Below are 19826 nucleotides of genomic sequence, written 5' to 3'. Positions count from 1 at the left end.
AGGGATAGGATACAGAGGGACCTAGACAAATTGGAGGATTGGGCCAAAAGAAATCTGATGAGGTTCAATAAGGATAAGTGCAGGGTCCTGCACTTAGGACGGAAGAACCCAATGCACAGCTACAGACTAGGGACCGAATGGCTAGGCAGCAGTTCTGCGGAAAAGGACCTAGGGGTGACAGTGGACGAGAAGCTGGATATGAGTCAGCAGTGTGCCCTTGTTGCCAAGAAGGCCAATGGCATTTTGGGATGTATAAGTAGGGGCATAGCGAGCAGATCGAGGGACGTGATCGTTCCCCTCTATTCGACATTGGTGAGGCCTCATCTGGAGTAGTGTGTCCAGTTTTGGGCCCCGCACTACAAGAAGGATGTGGATAAATTGGAGAGAGTCCAGCGAAGGGCAACAAAAATGATTAGGGGTCTAGAACACATGACTTATGAGGAGAAGCTGAGGGAACTGGGATTGTTTAGTCTGCAGAAGAGAAGAATGAGAGGGGATTTGATAGCTGCTTTCAACTACCTGAGAGGTGGTTCCAGAGAGGATGGTTCTAGACTATTCTTAGTGGTAGAAGAGGACAGGACAAGGAGTAATGGTCTCAAGTTGCAGTGGGGGAGGTTTAGGTTGGATATTAGGAAAAACTTCTTCACTAGGAGGGTGGTGAAACACTGGAATGCATTACCTAGGGAGGTGGTAGAATCTCCTTCCTTAGAAGTTTTTAAGGTCAGGCTTGACAAAGCCGTGGCTGGGATGATTTAATTGGGGATTGGTCCTGCTTTGAGCAGGGGGTTGGACTAGATGACCTCCTGAGGTCCCTTCCAACCCTGATATTCTATGATTCTATGATCTGTTCGTGGATGATAGACTGAGGTCCGTATTGCCTGGATGTGGAGTAGGGTACATAAGTCTTTCGTTAATTTTGACATGAAAGGGGTTCCTTGATCTGTCAAGATCTCCTTACGGATGCCCACTCTGGCAAAAACCTGGAGTAGTTCTTTTGCTATTGCCTTGGATGTGGGGTTTCTTAAAGGAATGGCTTCTGGATACCGCATGGTGTAGTCAAGGATGACTAGTACGTTTTGGTGGCCCCGTGCCGATCTTTCCAGTGGGCCCGCTATGTCCATGGCTATCCTCTCGAAAGGGACTTCAATAATAGGCAAAGGTACTAATGGGGCCCGCAAGTGAGGTTGAGGGCTATGCAACTAGCATTCAGGACAGGAGGCACAATAGCGCTGGACCTCTGAATGTATTCCTGGCCAATAAAACCTTCTTAGGACTTTATCCAGTGTCTTGTCTACTCTGAGATGTCCCCCAAATAGATGATTGTGAGCTAACTCTAGTACTGCACTTGTGTGTTTCCGTGGGACCAAGAGTTGTTCTACTTCTTCCCCTCATATTTGCACTATCCTGTACAACAGAGGGCGGCACCAGAATAAGGGGGCAGTGTTACGAGTGTGGGGAATTGGGGCTATTTGGTCGGCCCCCCCAGTCCTCTCTTCCCAAACCCCCAGGTCCCTTCTTGGCCTCACACCATTTCTCAGTGTCTTTCCTCCCAATTATGGTTCTCCTTGAGTTCTCGACAGTCCGGGGCCTTGGGTTTGGGACTGGCTTCCTGGTTTGCCGTGTCTCACCCCCTGGGGTCTGGAACAGTTCACGGGCTGCCAGCTGTCTTTCCACGAGGGAGACCAACTCATCATAGGTGGAGGGGTCATTCTGACCAACCCAAGCCCGGAGGCCTGGTGGTAGCCCCCTCATCTACCGGTCCAGTACCAGGAGCTCCATCATCTTCTCAGAGCTGAGGGCCTCAGGGTGCAGCCATTTCCGGGTCAGGTGTATCAGGTCAAACAATTGCGATTGGGATGTCTTGTCCTCTGTATACTGCCACTCATGGAACCTCTGGGCTCGCAATGCTGCCGTTACTCTGGATCTGGCCAGGATCTCTGCCTTTAGCGGGGGTAATCTGCTGCAGTCTCCGCAGCCATATCATAGTTCTTCTGGGCCTTCCCACACAGGAATGGGGCAAGGATACCAGACCACTGATCTTGGGGCCAGGCCTCCCACAGCGCTGCTTTTTCAAAAGCCAGGAGGTATGCCTCCACACAATCCTCCTATGTCATTTTCTGTAGGCAGTGGCTGGCCCATATGGTCCAGGTCCCTTCACAGTTGTGGTTCAGCTCCATAAGGGCCTTCATCTGGTTCACCAGAACTTGCAGCATGGCTCGGTCCTGGGCAGCCTGACTCATCAACAGACGATTAGTCTCCTGCTGCATCCAAGTTGCCTCCTGTTGGGCGGTTGCTTGTACCCGGGTCGCCTCCTTCTGGGCTGTAGTGGTTTGTATTAGGGCATTGACCATGTCATCCATCTTAGGGACGGGAAGGTTTTGGCTAACACTGGTTTAAGTCCCCAGCACGTAGAGCCCACTACTGACACCACATGTGACAAATTGCCAGCATTACTGTGATGGGTCTCACGCTTTCTCTTCTTGGGGGTGGGGGTTCAGGGCACCATTTCTTGACCCTGAACTGGGGTATTAACTGCCCCACTAGCATCCTAGAGGAGGGGAGTGGAGAGGGAGGGACCCGGGCCCACCCTCTACTCTGGGTCCCAGCCCAGGGGCCCTAGGGATAGCGGTAAACCACTAGAACTAGCGGTTCCTTCCCCTGGGCTACTTCCCTCTCCTGCCCTTCAACTTGTGGGGCTGCCTGCCCTCCCTCTGCACAAACCAGGTGTCCCTTTACCTAGGGTTTTGGTCTTCTTAGCCCACCACAGCACTTCTCCAAACTCTCCTCTGCTTCCCTCCAAACTGCTCTCTACGCCAACACCAATCCACTCTGCTTCAACTCCTGCTTTTGTCCGATTGAAGCAGGGGGGTTTTATCATGTGACTGGCTTCAGGTGCTCTAATTCATTTATAGCAAACTTTCTTCCCTCTACGGGGAATAAGGTTCCCTTCTAACACTCTTCTGCTGCCCTCTGGCCATGCTGTATCACACCAACTAGTTGTCCACCCTGTGGACCCCTCTGTTGGGGTTACAAGGTGGCTTCTAGAGGAAGTCCCTGGAAGAAACTGTCTATATTGCTCCACTGTAGCTGTGTTGCCATGAGAAAGAATAAGAGCAGCACTGGATCTGACCCTGTGGGTCAGAGGTGCTGAAATCTGAACACCCTTTCCATTCCACAGGGTTGGTGGAAAACAATTTGGGGAACGCTGCCAAGGTTTGCGGGGGGGGCGCTCTATGGGAGAGGGTGATATAGCTTTTTTGATTATCTTTAGCGATATTAAAACAAATTCATCCTTGGTTTATTTCCCTTAGAGTTACACCTTTTGAATTCGATCCTCTGACTTTATTACTTTAGCCTTTTCCGAAGTCTGTATTCTATAGGAATCAATGTTTTATTGAGCCTATGTAGTATTTAAGTGTTATCATGGAAATGTTTTATCAGTAATAGTTATTTCATTTTCAATAGCCACTTAGCTTCCTTTCACTAAGAGTCCAGCTGCTTTGGACTGCTCACAAGCCCACTTGCAGGGTTTTGTGCTGCTCAGTGAAATTCTACTCTGTGGGTATTCTGGACAAGATTTTGAAGTACCATTTTCTGTAGCTATAAGCAATCCTAGTTCGTATTTGCTTTTTAAAAAAATTAAAATGCTCCATATTTACACTTCTACAGGCTAGCAAGGAGTAGACATTAAGGCTTTATGAAATCATAGTATTTAACAAGTTCTCATTACAGAACAATGCTTTTGCTGGTATAATTAGGCAGGTTATTTTGAGGATAGTACAGCTATTGCCTCTTCAGCATCCACAGGCGGAAAGGATAAAATCCCAGTGGATCACCTCTCATGGTCCACAGGGAGCATGAAAGGGAGAAGTGATGCCTGACTACTGAATCTTCTCTCCAGGCACCAGGCTGTACTGGGGCGGGGGAGGGGGGGGAGAGGGGAGGAAGGAGGGCTGGAGTGGAGGAAACTCTGTGGTGTCATTTGCCTCCTTTCATCCCTCCAAAAATCTACTAACCCCGCAGCACTGGGGTCAGGATTAATGTACCCACTTACTTCCTTTGGGATCAGATACTTCCTCCCTGAGGGTTCTCTAGGAAATGGCAAGCGGGGAAGTCCCCTGAGAGCGTAACTTGGGTATGGTGACGGCACACAGCTTCTGTGTACTTTGAGATCTGTTGCTTTATGGTGGAGGTGCAGCCACTTGGACCTTTCTGCAGAGGGCAACCCTATCCGCTCCTGTCAGAGGGCTTTCTGGGTAACACAGCGAGCATTTCATTCAAATTGTTTCACGTCCTCCACATCCACATAGCCTGTGTGAGGGACAACTGGGCTCTGTTGTAAATGCGTTCCTGTTCTTGAGGAGAAAGCTGCTTAATTGCAAGGTATAAATGAGAAGACAGGAAAAAATTATATTTAGAAAATAAATTGCTCTTTATCAGAAATGCCTAGTAGCTTGGCAGAGCAGTTAAAAATAAAGGCATTAACTGTGAAGACGTACAGTTCTTTTCAGTTCATGCTGTACAGCAGCCAAGGAGCAGACTGTAGCTGTGTCTCCCACTAGCATTTGATAAAGAAAATCTGTTAGATAAAAACACAAATAGGTGATCTATCTACTGAGTGTTTTGAGGCAAATGTCTGCTGCTTTTTTCTGCATGACTCACAATATGATAGAAATCTGAGCAGTGGCTTTGCATAAACTTGTGAGTGGGGGGATGGGCGCTGGCTGCAGTGATTGCTGTATTCAAGCCTTGCTTAGTTTATCTGTTCAGCATAGGTCAATAGACCTTCTGATTTTGAACTGAAATGTGACATGCTGCTGTGGGTGGAATCCGGGGTGACAAAAGGTCTTGATAGAATGAAGAACTAGACAGTTTTTGATCAAAGCCCTGCAGGTGCCTTGCAGGTAAATTGATGTTGTATGGATTGCTTAATGCAGCAGTTCCACACATTTTATTTTTTTTAATTCTGAGGATGTGCTTAACTGTAGTGGCTGCTGATCACAAACCATAGTCAGTCTACCTTTTAAAGATTTTTCCTAATACCCTTCTTGTCCTCTGCATTTGCTAGAGTATTTAATGGTTAAAACTGAAAGTTAATCCTGCTGGGTGAAATGTTGGCTTTATTTCTGACAATGTTTGTTTTTCAGTAGTGAAATATTAAGGGCAGGTAAACTTGATCATGACCTTTTGCTTTTCCATAGCTACCGTTAAATACAGCTGGATTCACTCAATTGCTTTAATAACACAGAACAGTGGCTTTTTGTTGTATTTTAGTCATTTTGTTAGCATATTCTAAAGTGAAAGCTTACACTATGTGATTAGTTTTCATTCTTAAATCCAATGAATGACTTAAGGAAGTGAAATCACAAGTATAGCTTTATGAATATGTTTAATAACAATTATGTTGGACCCTGTAAACACAAATAGAATCAGTCTGTCATTACACCTGTTCATACAGATTTTGCTAAGAAGCTGAAGTTTGGGATAATATTGTGACTGACCTTGAAAAGAGCTCTTGGAAGAAATATTACAAGTATAATTTTTTAAAAACTGCAGGCTTGATTACTATGTTCAGCTTTAATCAATGTATTGATAGCAGAAAAATATATATTTGGAATCTGCAGCTTTTATGCAGTATATTTAGGTATTCTATGTTACTTACATATACAAACTCTCCCCAACTGTTCAACTATTAGCATTTATTCAAAGGGAGACTTTAAGTTTAAGAACCAAATTAGCTACCTTAGTCAGAAAAATACTACATTTAGCAAATATTAGTGAAGCTGGTATGGAGGGGAAAAATTATAAAAGACATAAAAGGGCTTTGAGAAATGAAGTAACAGGAAATCTTCCTTCAAACCTGAGCTGAAAATCAGTAGCTTTTCTCTCAGTTCACACTGCCAAAACTCTTGTCAAGGACCTTACTTCATGTCTTGGCTACTATAGCTTCCTCTTCACTGGCTTTGACTATTCCATCTTTGTTTCACCTCAAGTCCATCCTAAACACTACTGCTGTTGAGATCATCTCCCTGGCCTGTTGTGACTACATCACCTCTCTCTGAAGCCTTCCACTAGCTCTCTCTTTTCTCCATCACATCAAATACAAACGTTTTGTCCTTACTTTCAAGAATCTTCACAATTTACTCTGGGGCTATCTACCCAGTTGTCAGCCACCTGATTTCTTCCACCAGTGATGTGTTTGTATTAATTTAGATGGAATATAGAGGCCCAAATATGTTAACATAACCCAGTCATGTCCAACATTAAACAGTTTTGACAAGGTTCAGGGATTGGTATATAGAGACCTTAGAGTACATAATATCATGGCAAACACCATTAACATATTTTAGTAAAGATACAAAAAAGAAGGAAAAACAGTTCGAGCATTTGAAATATAAAGTATTAAATAAGACTTTTGTTTTAACAATATCCCTTTAGCTCGAGCGAGTTTTTAGAAGGAAAAACCCATTTGTTTGATAGTCTCTTAAATGGTAATAATAACTGTCCTTTTGGGGAAAAAGAAGTTAGTTAAGGTGGGCTGGAGCTGTCGTTAACGTCAGATCCCATTTACTAAAAAAACAAAACCAGACAAACACATACAAGAGAAAGAGAAAAGAACAGTAAAGACAGAAAATACAGCTCCTATCTCTGTTGTTGACTTTCATGCAACCTCACTACTGGAAAAACACAGGCATGACACACATGTACCAGCACTTGGCAATGTAAGGCATAGCTTTTAGTTGCCTCTTTCTGGATGCAGACTTACAGCAGTGTTGCAAAATATACAGTCTTGGCTGGCTATGTCAGAAGGGGAAAAAATAGGGATAGGGAAAAGAAGAAATAAGGATTGGGGAAGGAAAAGGACACATGGGGAGTAGGGGAGACAGATGAAGTCTCACTTCCAGATGGTACTTGGGATTTATCTGGAGCTGGTGGAGATGGCAGTGTCATCTGGGTCCCCCTCTCTGGTTCAGTTGGGTCGGGAAATCTCTCAAGATTAGGATGAAGAAGGTCCAGGGTCCCAAGAGATGGTGGGGTTGGCAGCCATGATGGTGATGCTTGTTCCAGTAGCCAAACTTTCAGTAAGGACCCAAAAAGGGAGTGATGGGCATAGCCCTTCTTCTCATTATTTTGTCCACCACTTAGGGCCTAATTTCCAATATGCCAATTTTGTTTTATTGATTTTCAGTCTCACACTGTTTTTCTTTGCAAGGCATGATCTCCACACAATCCCTGAGTTATATTAGTAGGCCTTTTTCGTTTGTACTTTTTGTCTCCCTTTTGCACCTTTTCCCCATCAACATTTATTGTTACAGGTTATTGTGATGCTTTATAAACTTTTACTCCAGTTTTACAGTTGAGCTCACAATTAGTGTAAATTTGTATGCCCAATTATCACAACATAATCTCTCTCTTTTATGAACCAATTCCTCCTAGGATTGGACATTTGTTCATAAAATTAGAAACAAAAATCTTATTTTAGTTTAAACAAATAGAAAAGAACAGGGTATTTGATTATATTTTAAGGTTTGCAAATTCCTTATCCCAAAATTGGGATTAACAAATCTTATTTGGTTAGATGTTACTAAAATTACAGTTAAACATTTTGGATATTAACAAAGCTAAAAAATTACAACTCATTTAATTTGCAGCCAAAAGAAAACTTAAACTGCTGCTGTTTGCATTGGTAAGATGTTTAGAAACAAACCAGCTCTTACGGTTTGCATACTTCTTTGGCTGTAGGCCCAGGATATGGGTAAAGATGACAAAAAATTTTTGTTTTGTTTTGTTTTGCTGTGTGCATAGTAAAAGCTGTATGTTTACACAAATCATGCACACTTTATGCACTAGATGTTAAATTTGCTTACTTGGAGAAAAACTTTAGCTCTGATGGTATTTTTACCGAAGTGTGTTACCTGCTTGAAAAAGAAGCAGCAAAATGATGGTCTTTGGAACCACTTTTGTATTTGAGTCATTTGCAACACGCAGAGGTGTTCAGAGGAATTTTTAGTCTGACAGACCTTGCCTGCCTGTTTCACCCCCAACGTTTCTGAGGGCAACAGGGCCACTGTGGCAACTTAGCACATCCTGAGGCGCTAACCTGCAACACTAGCACAGTGTTGTCTGACACGCACAGAAGACAAAAGTTGACAGCAACAACCAAACCGTTTCAAAACCACAAAACAGTCACAAACCCGTGGTGCTCTGACAGCCTGTGGTTTGAAATTCAGCTCAGTCATTGCCAGTAGCAGTCCTGAATTAAGCTGGCATTCTGCTAACAAAAGAGTTACCCAAGATGTTGTTTCCATAAAAGTTTACTTTAGCCGCTTCACCTTCAACAATTTAAAATATTTCATTTTACTACTTTTGCTGTGTCTTGAAAATGTTTTTTCATTAAATCTTCAAAATTATTATCAGTTACAGAAATTACTAACCTCAAAATAAGAGAAAAAGCATTTGTTAAAAGGTTAAAAATTAACAGTTACTATAAAATAATTAAAAGAAAGAACATTAACAGTTTGATTTGCATGCATATTCAAAAAACAAACAACCCCCCTCTCCCCCGTTCTAAGGATTTTAAAACAAACTTTTGTTTTAAACCAGCACTGAAAAGTTGCTTGTTTGCCAAAGTGTTAGCTTCTGGGTATGTGTTTAACCCTTTAGGCTGACCCGGGGACACCAAAATGTTATTTTAGATGGGATAAATAGGCCCAAAGAGTCAAAGGTGTTAACGAGACCCTGTCACTGTCCAACATTACAACAGGGTTAAACAAGGTTTGGGGTTTGGTATACAAAAACATCAGCCTGCTAGTACCATGGCAAATGCACTTCTAAACATTATTTTATCCATTTACTGAAGATAAAGAAAGGAAGGAAAGCAATTAAAGCATTTGAAATGTAAAATAATAAGTAGGACTTTCATTTTAACAACATCCCTTGTTCCTTTTCCCTTTAGCTGAGAAGAGTATTTAGAACGAAAACCCCACTTGTTTGACAGCCTCTTAGATGGTAATAATAACTGTCCTTTTGGGGAAAAAGAAAGTAGTTGAAGTGGGCTGGAGCTGTCGTTAATGTCTGATCCTATTTACTAAAACACAAAACCAGACAAACACATGCAAGAGAAGAAGAAAAGTATAGTGGGCTTTTTAGGGCATTGGTTTTAGCTACCTCTTTTGGCTCACAGGCTCATAGCAGTGTTGCAAAATATACGGTCTTGGGCGGCTAAGACAGACTTATTAAACAGAAGGCAAAAGGAAAGAGATAGGAAAGGAGAGAAGAAATAAGGTGGGGGAAGGAAAAAAAGGTGTGTGGGATTTAGTTGGAGCTGGTAGAGGTGGCAATATCATCTGGGCCTCTCTTTGGCCCAATTTGGACAACTGCGCTCTTTGTTCCACCAATGATGTCAGCTTCTCTTACAAGCACCTGTGTGCTTGTTTCCATGTTGTCCCCTATGTGTGCAATTCCCTCCCTGAAAATCCATAAAACTACTTTCCCATCCTCCTTCCAATCTCTTCTTAAGATTTTCACTTCTAGAATAATGCCTAGACTCAGAACACTGTTGGCTGGTAATGGCTAGTAGAGATGGTCATAACACAGAATTCCCATTCTTCAGAAAATTCCAGAATTTCAATAATGATAATAATATAGTTCCACATCGGAACAAAAACTTGCTATTTCAAAAATTCATGTGAAATGTGTGGGTGGGCGATGGAAGTCAGAAATGTTCCTTTCAAAGAACTGAAATAACATTCCATTTGGACTTTTTCAAAACTAAATTGAGTAGGCTGCCAATCTGGTAGGTCCTCAAGAAGCTGAGAACTGGGGAGTCCTGACTTGGGCTGTTTGCCAGAAGCTGAGAATGGGCGACAGGATGGATCCCTTGTAGGTTACCTGTTCTGTTCATTCCCTCTGAAGCACCTGGCATTGGCCACTGTAGGAAGACAGGATGCTGGGCTAGATGGAGCTTTGGTCTGACCCAGTATGGCTGTTCTTATGTCTCTCAGGGCTTCCAGTTTCTCTGCTATAGAGTGGGAAGCCTGACAGTTTGGAGAGTCCCAGCTCTGTGGCAGCCTGTGCTATGGGTGAGCTGCCAGGAAACCAGCTTCCTTCAGAAGATTTAGCGAAATCAACAGTTCCTGTAAGCTATTTCGATTGTACAAATCCATATTTTTGGACAGAAAAATGTTCCATCAGAAAATTTCTGACCAGCTTTAATGGCTAGGCAAGAAACCACCTGCTACTGATCTATTTATTTGCCTCCACCAACATGAAAAATAAATATTAATACAACTAGTTCACACAGTTAATGGTATGAAAATACTTCTGTTAGTGTTACCCTATGCTACTCTTCCTCCAACCCCTATTTGGTCATTTCACCTCTTGGATGAAATATAACAAAATTAAAATTATAATCTCTCTGGACAAGGCAATCTTTTACTGTATGTCTATACAGCAGCTATACACAATGGGGCCCCAACCTGGTTGAGACCTCCTAGATGGTACTCTAACAAATAAAAACGAAGCGGCCAACTTGATTGCGGCTTAATCATTTTAAACTTGGAAAGGCTATTGAATATGAGTGAGAGAGTTGATTGGAAGCTGCATTACCAGACTCCATTAAGTTTACAGTGTGGGCATCTAGGGAGGTGATTAATTAAAGGAATTGCAATACTCAGTATGGTAAGTGATTAATCCTTGGATGTGTGGATATATGTATGCCTACCTCATTCATTTATTAGGCTATAAATATTCCAAGGTTGAGGCAAGATCTAGAGTCACTGATTATTAATGTTAATTTCTCTGTTGGCATATTGTAGATGTGCACAGCAATTAGACCAACTGACAAATCATTGGTCCTGAGTTTAGAGTCTATACAAATATTTTAAACTAATGCTAAAACAATATAGTTCACAATATGGTAATTCTGAGCTGTAAAGTAACATCGGAATTTAATTTACATTTCAATATGCTAAATTAATGGGAAGCATTTAAAAATAAAGGGCCTAGTTCTGCCATGAATACTGAGTAAAAATAGGAGCAACTGCAAAGCAATGACACCGTTGCTTTCTTCGTTGCCTATGATGAACATGCTCACTAGAAGGGACTTATAATATTTTCATTCTAGACCCATGGAATTTTTTTCACTTGGGCTTTAAACATGCAACAGATCCATTAAACTAGATGTATAGGGTCCTATTTTAATGTGTGAACAGTTTCTATTTATTTTACAAATCATTTTAAGGCAACTCCCATCCTTTCATGTATTTATACCTGCTCCTGTATTTTCCACTCCATGCATCTGATGAAGTGGGTTCTAGCCCACAAAAGCTTATGCCCAGATAAATTTGTTAGTCTTTAAGGTGCCACAAGGACTCCTCATTGTTTTTGCTGATACAGACTAACACGGCTACCATTGTCAAACCTTTAATGGAGGTGAAAGGGGGAGAAAGAGAAAGTAAAATTGAAAAAAAAAGTCAGATTCTATTTCCAGATGCTTGTTTTGTGCTCAGATAACTCAAAAAGTGCGTAGTGTTTCATGCTGAAATTGTGAAGTGTATTATTCCCAGCTGTGAATTACTGCTGCCTGATCCTTGAGTATTTTATAGAGAACTTTTAAAAATAAAACAGTTCTGGCTGAGGGTGTGGGCTCTGGGGTGAGGCTGGAGATGAGTGGTTTGGGGTACAGGAAGGTGCTCTGGGCTGGATTGAGGGGTTCGGAGGGCGAGAGGGGGATCAGGGCTGAGGCACAGGGTTGGGACGTGGGAGGGGGTCGGGGTGTAGGCTCTGGGTGGTGTTTACTTCAGGCAGCTCCCAGAAGCAGTGGCATGTCCCCCCTCCAACTCCTAAATGGAAGCATGGCCAGGCAGCTCTGCACGCTGCCCTGTCCACAGGCTCTGCCCCTGCAGTTCCCATTGTCCACGGTTCCCGGCCAATAGGAGCTGCAGAGCCGGTGCTTGGGACGAGAGCAGCATGCAGAGCCCCCTGGCCGCCCTTATGCCTAGGAGCCAGAGGGGAGACATGCTGCTGCTTCCGGGACCCGCACAGAGCTGCAGCAGGCAGGGAGCTGCTGATCGGACTTTTAACGGCCCAGCCACCAGGGTCCATTTTCAACAGGGCATTACAGTCAAAAACCGGACACCTGGCAAACCTTACCCCAGGAGTTTCAGTTATGACTAAAACATGAAGATTAGCCCATTTCTTGCAAAATTAGGTATCACAGATAATATGGTATCAGTGGGTCCCAAAGCAGTGAATGATCTGACATACCACTGAAGATGAGATTCAATGCCCAGGTACAAAGCGAGAATTCAGGGAATCCAGGTTTTTGTATTTGAGGCAGCAGGGTTATTATTTCGTGTGTGAATTCATTTTATTTCTCAGTCAGCTTCATGGGAATTCATAGGAAACTGTGATAGATCAGTAAGGTGAGACACTTATTTCTATAAAAGCGCCTTTTTGTTCCAAACCATTTTGTGCTGAAGTTGAGTTAAATCATGCAGCAGCTGCTGCTGCTTTTAGATGAGAATATAAATTGCTGTGAACCTGTTTCTGCCACAGCAATATCCCTTACACCGAGTACCTGATATTTTCTTACAACACTTTAACTCATCTTTGAAGGTACCTTTTTTTTTTTACAAAAAATTAATTTTTTTCTTTAGTGTTTCATGGCTTTATTTTAAGATTATAGAACTACTAGTAGACTTGGCAGGGTTTGAAATTATCATCATCATCATCATCTCAGGAAAAGGACAGGAACATCATGGTGGGCAGCTCAATTAAAACCTCTGCTCAGTGTGCAGCAGTGGCCAAAAAAGCAAACAAAATGTTTAGAGTCAGAACTGAAAGTTTCCCAGTGGAACAGTTTTCCGTTGGAATATGCTGATTTGAAGAAATCTAAGCATTCTGTTGAAATGGGTCAATTCTATCAAAACTTTTCATGGAAACCAGACAGACTGACCAGGTCTCTTTTCATGCCTGCATGCCAGGGCTGCCCAGCTGCTGGCTCCATGTGCTTACTGCCTTGATGGGTAGGTAGTCTCCCCAGCTGCTGTGTTCCCTGGACAGCCCCTGCTGCTCCCCGGCTTCCCAGCTGCCCAGAATGCTGGCTTGCCAGCCAAGAAATTTTCAAACAGTTCTGTTTCAGTTCTTCCAAAAAGGAATTTTTTCAAAATTTCGGTTCTGTGGATAATTTTGCGTGTCCAACTTTTTATTCTGTTTGAATGAATTTTTTTTGGAAATGTGAAATTTCCATGTCTGGTTCCCACACAGCTCTAGTAAAGATGCACAAGGAGTAGGACGGAGAATAATACAGAAAATATGAAAATGCTATTAAGTCTCAGTAGTTCAAAATTGGGGAGGGGTTGCCATTGACTTCAATGGAGCCAGGTTTTCACCCCTAGAATATTGTGTGCTATGCAGGTTACCCCATTTCAAAAAAGATATTGCAGAATTAGAGGAGGTTCAGAGAAGGGCAATGAGAATAATTAGGGGTGTGAAAAAATTTACATGAGTTTGAGATTCTTTACATTATTAAGGAGCCAATAAGGAGTGTAATAAAAGTATACAAAATAATGAACAGTGTAGGGAAGTTAGATTGGGAGCATCTGGTCTTCATAATACAAGAGCCAAGGGAACATTCAACAGCTTTGAGAAGTGGCAAATTCAAAATGGATAAAAGGAAATACTTTTCTACACAATGCATAACTAGACTGGGGAACTCATTATCCTGGGATGTTGTTGAAACCAAAAGCTTAACAAGCGTCAAAGAGGGATTGGATGTTTATAGGGATATCAAGGATAAGCTAGACTTTAGTAAATGCTAAAAAATGTTTTGGAAGGGATTTAAACATCATGCATCTGGGTTTAAGACAATCTCTGGGGGCGTGGGGGAGTGGAGGCGTTAGATGAGACTTTCATGTGGGACAGATTATCCCACATCTGCCTATTATGGGTTTCTTCTACCTTTCCCTGTAGCATCTGCTGCTGCCCACTTCTGCAGATAGGATACTGCCCCAGATGGACCACAGGTCTGACAATGGCAATTCCTAAATTCCGTATGGTGAAGACTAACTTTGCTAAAAAATGTGATGCATATTTTAAAATGAAGCAGGAGATTTCTTATAGAAGGTTTACACATTTTGTTTTATTTTTTTACAAGTGCAGGCATGCAGCTTACTGTTGGCAAATCTACTTGCCCTTGGTTTTTACAGATCTGTGTGACTGTATAGCACTGAACATCTGACGTAATTCAGAATGTCTGTGCTATGATAAGGGGGAAGATGTCTTTAATATTTGCAGCCAAGCATAATTCTTAAAGCTGTGAGATTGGGAGAAAAAAAACCCATCACATCTCTCTATATTTTTTTCTATAAAACCCACCTACTCTGTAAGCCGAGAGAGGAATCTAACTTGCTATTATTTTAACACACGCCGGCTGCTGCTTTGATGCTATGGTGACTCAGGTGGTTCCTGCTGCATTGCTGTTTCAAAGCACCACCAAAGTAAAAATAAGGGGCCCTAGAGAGTTGACAGCTAAGACCTAATTCTGTGACAAAAATGAAAAGAGTAAAGTGCGTGTGTGTGTGTGTGTGTGTGTTAAAGAAGGAAGCTTGGCATTCTTTTTCTTTCTGCTGTCTGGAAAGCATTCTTTAAGGTAGGGCTGTTGATTAATCACAGTTAACTCACGCGATTAACTAAAAAAATTAATTGTGATTAATCGCACTGTTAAACAATAGAATACCAATTGAAATTTATTAAATACTTTGGATGTTGTCAAGGTTCCTTCCCCACTCTGAACTCTAGGGTACAGATGTGGGGACCTGCATGAAAAACCCCCTAAGCTTATTTTTACCAGCTTAGGTTAAAACTTCCCAAGGTACAAACTATTTTACCCTTTGCCCTTGGACTTCCACTGCCACCACCAAACGTTTATCTGGGTTTATTGGGAAAACGTTGTTTGGAAACGTCTTTCCCCCCAAAATCCTCCCAACCCTTGCACCCCACTTCCTGGGGAAGGTTTGGTAAAAATCCTCACCAATTTGCATAGGTGACCACAGACCCAAACCCTTGGATCTTAGAACAATGAAAAAGCATTCAGTTTGCTTACAAGAAGACTTTTTAATAGAAGTAAAAAAGAATCACCTCTGTAAAATCAGGATGGTAAATACCTTACAGGGTAATTAGATTCAAAACATAGAGAATCCCTCTAGGCAAAACCTTAAGTTACAAAAAAGACACACAGACAGGAATATTCATTCTATTCAGCACAGCTTATTTTCTCAGCCATTTAAAGAAATCATAATCTAACGCATATCTAGCTAGATTACTTACTAAATTCTAAGAATCCATTCCTGTTCTGTCCCCAGCAAAAGCATCACACAGACAGACCCAGACCCTTTGTTTTTCTCCCTCCTCCCAGCTTTTGAAAGTATCTTGTCTCCTCATTGGTCATTGTGGTCAGGTGCCAGCGAGGTTATCCTAGCTTCTTAACCCTTTACAGGTGAAAGGACTTTTCCTCTGGACAGGAGGGATTTTAAAGGTGTTTACCCTTCCCTTTATATTTATGACAGATGTTTTTGTACATTTTCAAATATATTGATTTCTACTATAACACAGAATACAAATTGCACAGTGCTCACTTTATATTATTATTTTTTGTTACAAATATTTGCACTGTAAAAATGATAAATAAAAGAAATGGTAGTTTTCCATTCACCTCATACAAGTACTGTAGTGCAATCTCTTTATTGTTAAAGTGTAACTTACAAATGTAGAATTTTTTTTGTTACATAACTGCACTCAAAAACAAAACAATGTAACACTTTAGAGCCTACAAGTCCACTCAGTCCTACTTTTTATTCAGCCAATCGCTAAGACAAACAAGTTTGTTGACATTGACGGGAAATACTGCTGCCTGCTTCTTATTTACAGTGTCACCTGAAAGTGAGAACAGGTGTCCGCATGGCAGTTTTGTAGCTGGCATTGCAAGGTATTTATGTGCCAGATATGCTAAACATTCATATGCCCCTTCGTGTTTCAGTCACCATTCCAGAGGACATGCTTCCATGCTGATGATGCTCGTTAAAAAAAAAAATGCGTTCATTAAATTTGTGATTGAACTCCTTGGGGGAGAATTGTATGTCTCCTGTTCCGTTTTACCTGCATTCTGCCATATATTTCATGCTATAGCAGGCTCAGATGATGACTCAGCACGTGTTCATTTTAAGAACACTTTCACAGCAGATTTGACAAAATGCAAAGAGGGTACTGATGTGAGATTTCTCTATCAAGCATTCTTAAAACTACAATACCCACCTGCGGAAGTGAAGAAACAGATTGACAGAGCCAGAAGAGTACCCAGAAGTCACCTACTACAGAATAGGCCCAACAAAGAAAATAACAGAACGTCAGTAGCCATCACTTTCAGCCCCCAACTAAAATCTCTCTAGCACATCATCAAAGATTTACAATCTATCCTGAAAAATGATCCCTCACTCTCCCAGATCTTGGGAGACAGACCAGTCCTTGCTTACAGACAGCCCCCAACCTGAAGCAAATACCAGCAACCACACAACAAAAACATTAACCCAGGAACCTATCCTTGCAACAAAGCCCGATGCCAACTCTGTCCACATATTTATTCAAGTGACACCATCATAGGACCTAATCACATTAGCCACGCCATCAGGGGCTCGTTCACCTGCACATCTACCAATGTGATTTTTCCCATCATGTGCCAGCAATGCCCCTCTGCCATGTACATTAGCCAAATTGGACAGTCTCTGTGCAAAAGAATAAATGGACACAAATCTGACATCAGGAATCATAACATTCAAAAACTGGTAGGAGAACACTTCAACCTCTCTGGCCACTCAGTAAAAGATTTAAGGGTGGCAACTTCACAACAGAAAAGCTTCAAAAACTGACTCCAACGAGAAACTGCTGAGCTTGAATTAATATGCAAACTAGATACCGTTAACTTGGGTTTGAATAGAGACTGGGAGTGGCTGGGTCATTATACATATTGAATCTATTTCCTTAAGTTAAGTATCCTCACACCTTCTTGTCAACTGTCTAAATGGGCCATCTTGATTATCACTACAAAAGTTCTAATTAGCCTCTCACAGTTTGCATGGTAACTTCCAACTTATCTATATGTATATATAGATATATATATATAGATACATAGAATGGAACATATAGTAAGATATATATATCTGATGAAGTGGACTGTAGCCCACGAAAGCTTATGCTCTAATAAATTTGTTAGTCTCTAAGGTGCCTCAAATACTCCTGTTCTTTTTGCGGATACAGACTGACACGGCTGCTACTCTAAAAATAGCTACAGCACTCGACCCAAGGTTTAAGAATCTGAAGTACCATCCAAAATCTGAGAGGGATGTGGTGTAGAGATGTGTTCAGAAGTCTTAAAAGAGCAACACTCAGATGTGGAAACTACAGAACCCGAATCATCAAAAAAGAAAATCAACTTTCTGCTGGTGGCATCTGACTCAGATGATGAAAATGAACATGTGTCAGTCTGCTCTGCTTTGGATCGTTATCAAGCAGAATCCGTCATCAGGTGGTTGAAGCATGAAGGGACACATGAATCTTTAGAGCATCTGGCATGTAAATATCTTGCGACGTTGGCTACATGCGACGTGTGAATACCTGTTCTTACTTTCCGATGACATTCTAAAAAGAAGTGGGCAGCATTATCTCCTGCAAATTGCAACGAAACTTGTAAAAAGAAAAGGAGTACTTGTGGCACCTTAGAGACTGTTCTTTTTGCAGATACAGACTAACATGGCTGCTACTCTGAAACCAACCAAACTTGTGTGTTTGAGTGATTGGCTGAAGTAGGACTGAGTGGACTTGTAGGCTCTAGAGTTTTACATTGTTTTATTTTTGAATGCAGTTACTTTTTGTTCATAATTCTACATTTGTAAGTTCAACTTTCATGATAAAGAGATTGTACTATATTACTTGTATTTGGTGAATTGAAAAATACTATTTATTTTGCTTTTTCCAGTGTAAATATTTGTAATAAATATAAAGTGAGCACTGTACAGGTATTCTGTGTTGTAATTGAAATCAATATATTTGAAAATGTAGAAAACATCCAAAAATATTTAAATAAATGGTATTCTATTATTAACAGCATGATTAATCACAATTAATTTTTTTAATTACTTGACAGCCCTACTTTAAAGCTGTATATCTGATGCCAATAAGTTAAAGGAATAAAAAAATTACCTAACACCAGTTTTATGTGATATGGAGGAAGATTTGGGTCTAAAATTAGTGATTTCCTCATAACTAAGGTGTAATTATGAGGGATAGAGGGTATATTTTAAATGACAATTGTATATATAATTAAAAAATTATATTTTAAGCTCCCAAGAAATGGCAGGCCTCAAAAGATTGAAAGGGTGATAGGAAGTGCTAAAGGCTCCAAGGGTGATGCTGAAAACTCTATATTGAAATTATTGAACATGATAAAGATGTCAAATGTAATTACACAAATAACTGGGGAAAGGCTTTAGATAAGGAAATTCCCCTTCAGTATTTGTCCTTTATTTGCCATAGGGAAGCTGCTGCTTCCATGTGTAACATTGAAAGAAAATAATTATGGTAAAACTTGAGTGGTTCCTGACATACACATTATCACTGTTACCTGGCTAACTGCGCCTCTGGCCATTCCTGGTCTCTTTGAGCACGCCACCTCTAGGTTTCAGGCTTTGGGCCACTACCCATTCTTGGGGTGGAAACATTCATTTCCTCTCACACTCTCAGACCAGACTCAGGAGACAGTCCCCTGTGTATCAATTGGGATAATCTTTGCATGTCTGACTTGGGCTCAGACCCTGCAACTCTGTTCTGCCTAGTACAATGACAGTGGTAATTAGCGACCAAACAACTTCCTGGAAGCAATGTATTTTTTATTCAGAACAAATGCTTTTTCAAGGAAGCATATCTTAAAAACAATAAAGCATACTGCAAGCACATATGGTTCTTCCCTAAGGTTTACCATTCCTAGGATCTGGAAGGCTGAATTCCTTCAGATTCCTCCACAGAGCCTGTCTGACCAAACTGTCCATCTACACAGCTGATCAGAAGTGAAACTCACCCCGAGAAGCTTTTTAATCTTCTTTTGATCTTTAGTTTCTCAGCATGGGAAAAAAAGGTTTAAAACATGTTGGAGATTAGTGACAGGACTTTTGAAGTTAACAGTGAGTCCCCATTGTCTTTCTAGTGTTTACCTAGATATTCTTATCTAGGAAACTGCTGTTTCCTTCCACACAATTCCCACTGAATTCAGGCATTTTAGGCATAGAATAAACATTCCACTAACTCCAATACAAATTAGATTGTGTTGTTATTTTTGTACAGAGCTTCCTATGATGTTTCTTTCTTGTTAAAGAAAAATGGTGGACAAACATTAAAAAGGGTTTTTAAAAGTACCATTATTTTAAAAAGTACTAGACGTACCAGTATTAAGAAGCTCTGCTTGCAAAAAAACCCAACCAACCAAATAAATAAATAAATGGAGGTGAAACACAGCTTGTTACAATTTAAGAACTATTTATCTAAAGAGCACTGAAACCTTTCTTGATCACCTTAAGTGGCCTGCAAGAGGGACCCCCTTTCATGTGAACCCCCTTTCATGTGAAGCTTTCATGAGAGCTGTGCTTCAGAGAAAGGGGCTCTGTCTAGCTGTGAATGTAGCGGAAGCTTGATGGTTAATAATCACCAGAGACAAGAGGTCATGGCAGCATTCTACAAGTTTGGAAACTGATGAGGTAGGACAGCCTGTGGCCCCCAGA

This window comes from Eretmochelys imbricata, chromosome 5 (genome assembly GCF_965152235.1).
Source record: "Eretmochelys imbricata isolate rEreImb1 chromosome 5, rEreImb1.hap1, whole genome shotgun sequence".
Classification (NCBI taxonomy): Eukaryota; Metazoa; Chordata; order Testudines; family Cheloniidae; genus Eretmochelys; species Eretmochelys imbricata.
This window is presented reverse-complemented; position numbering follows the sequence as displayed.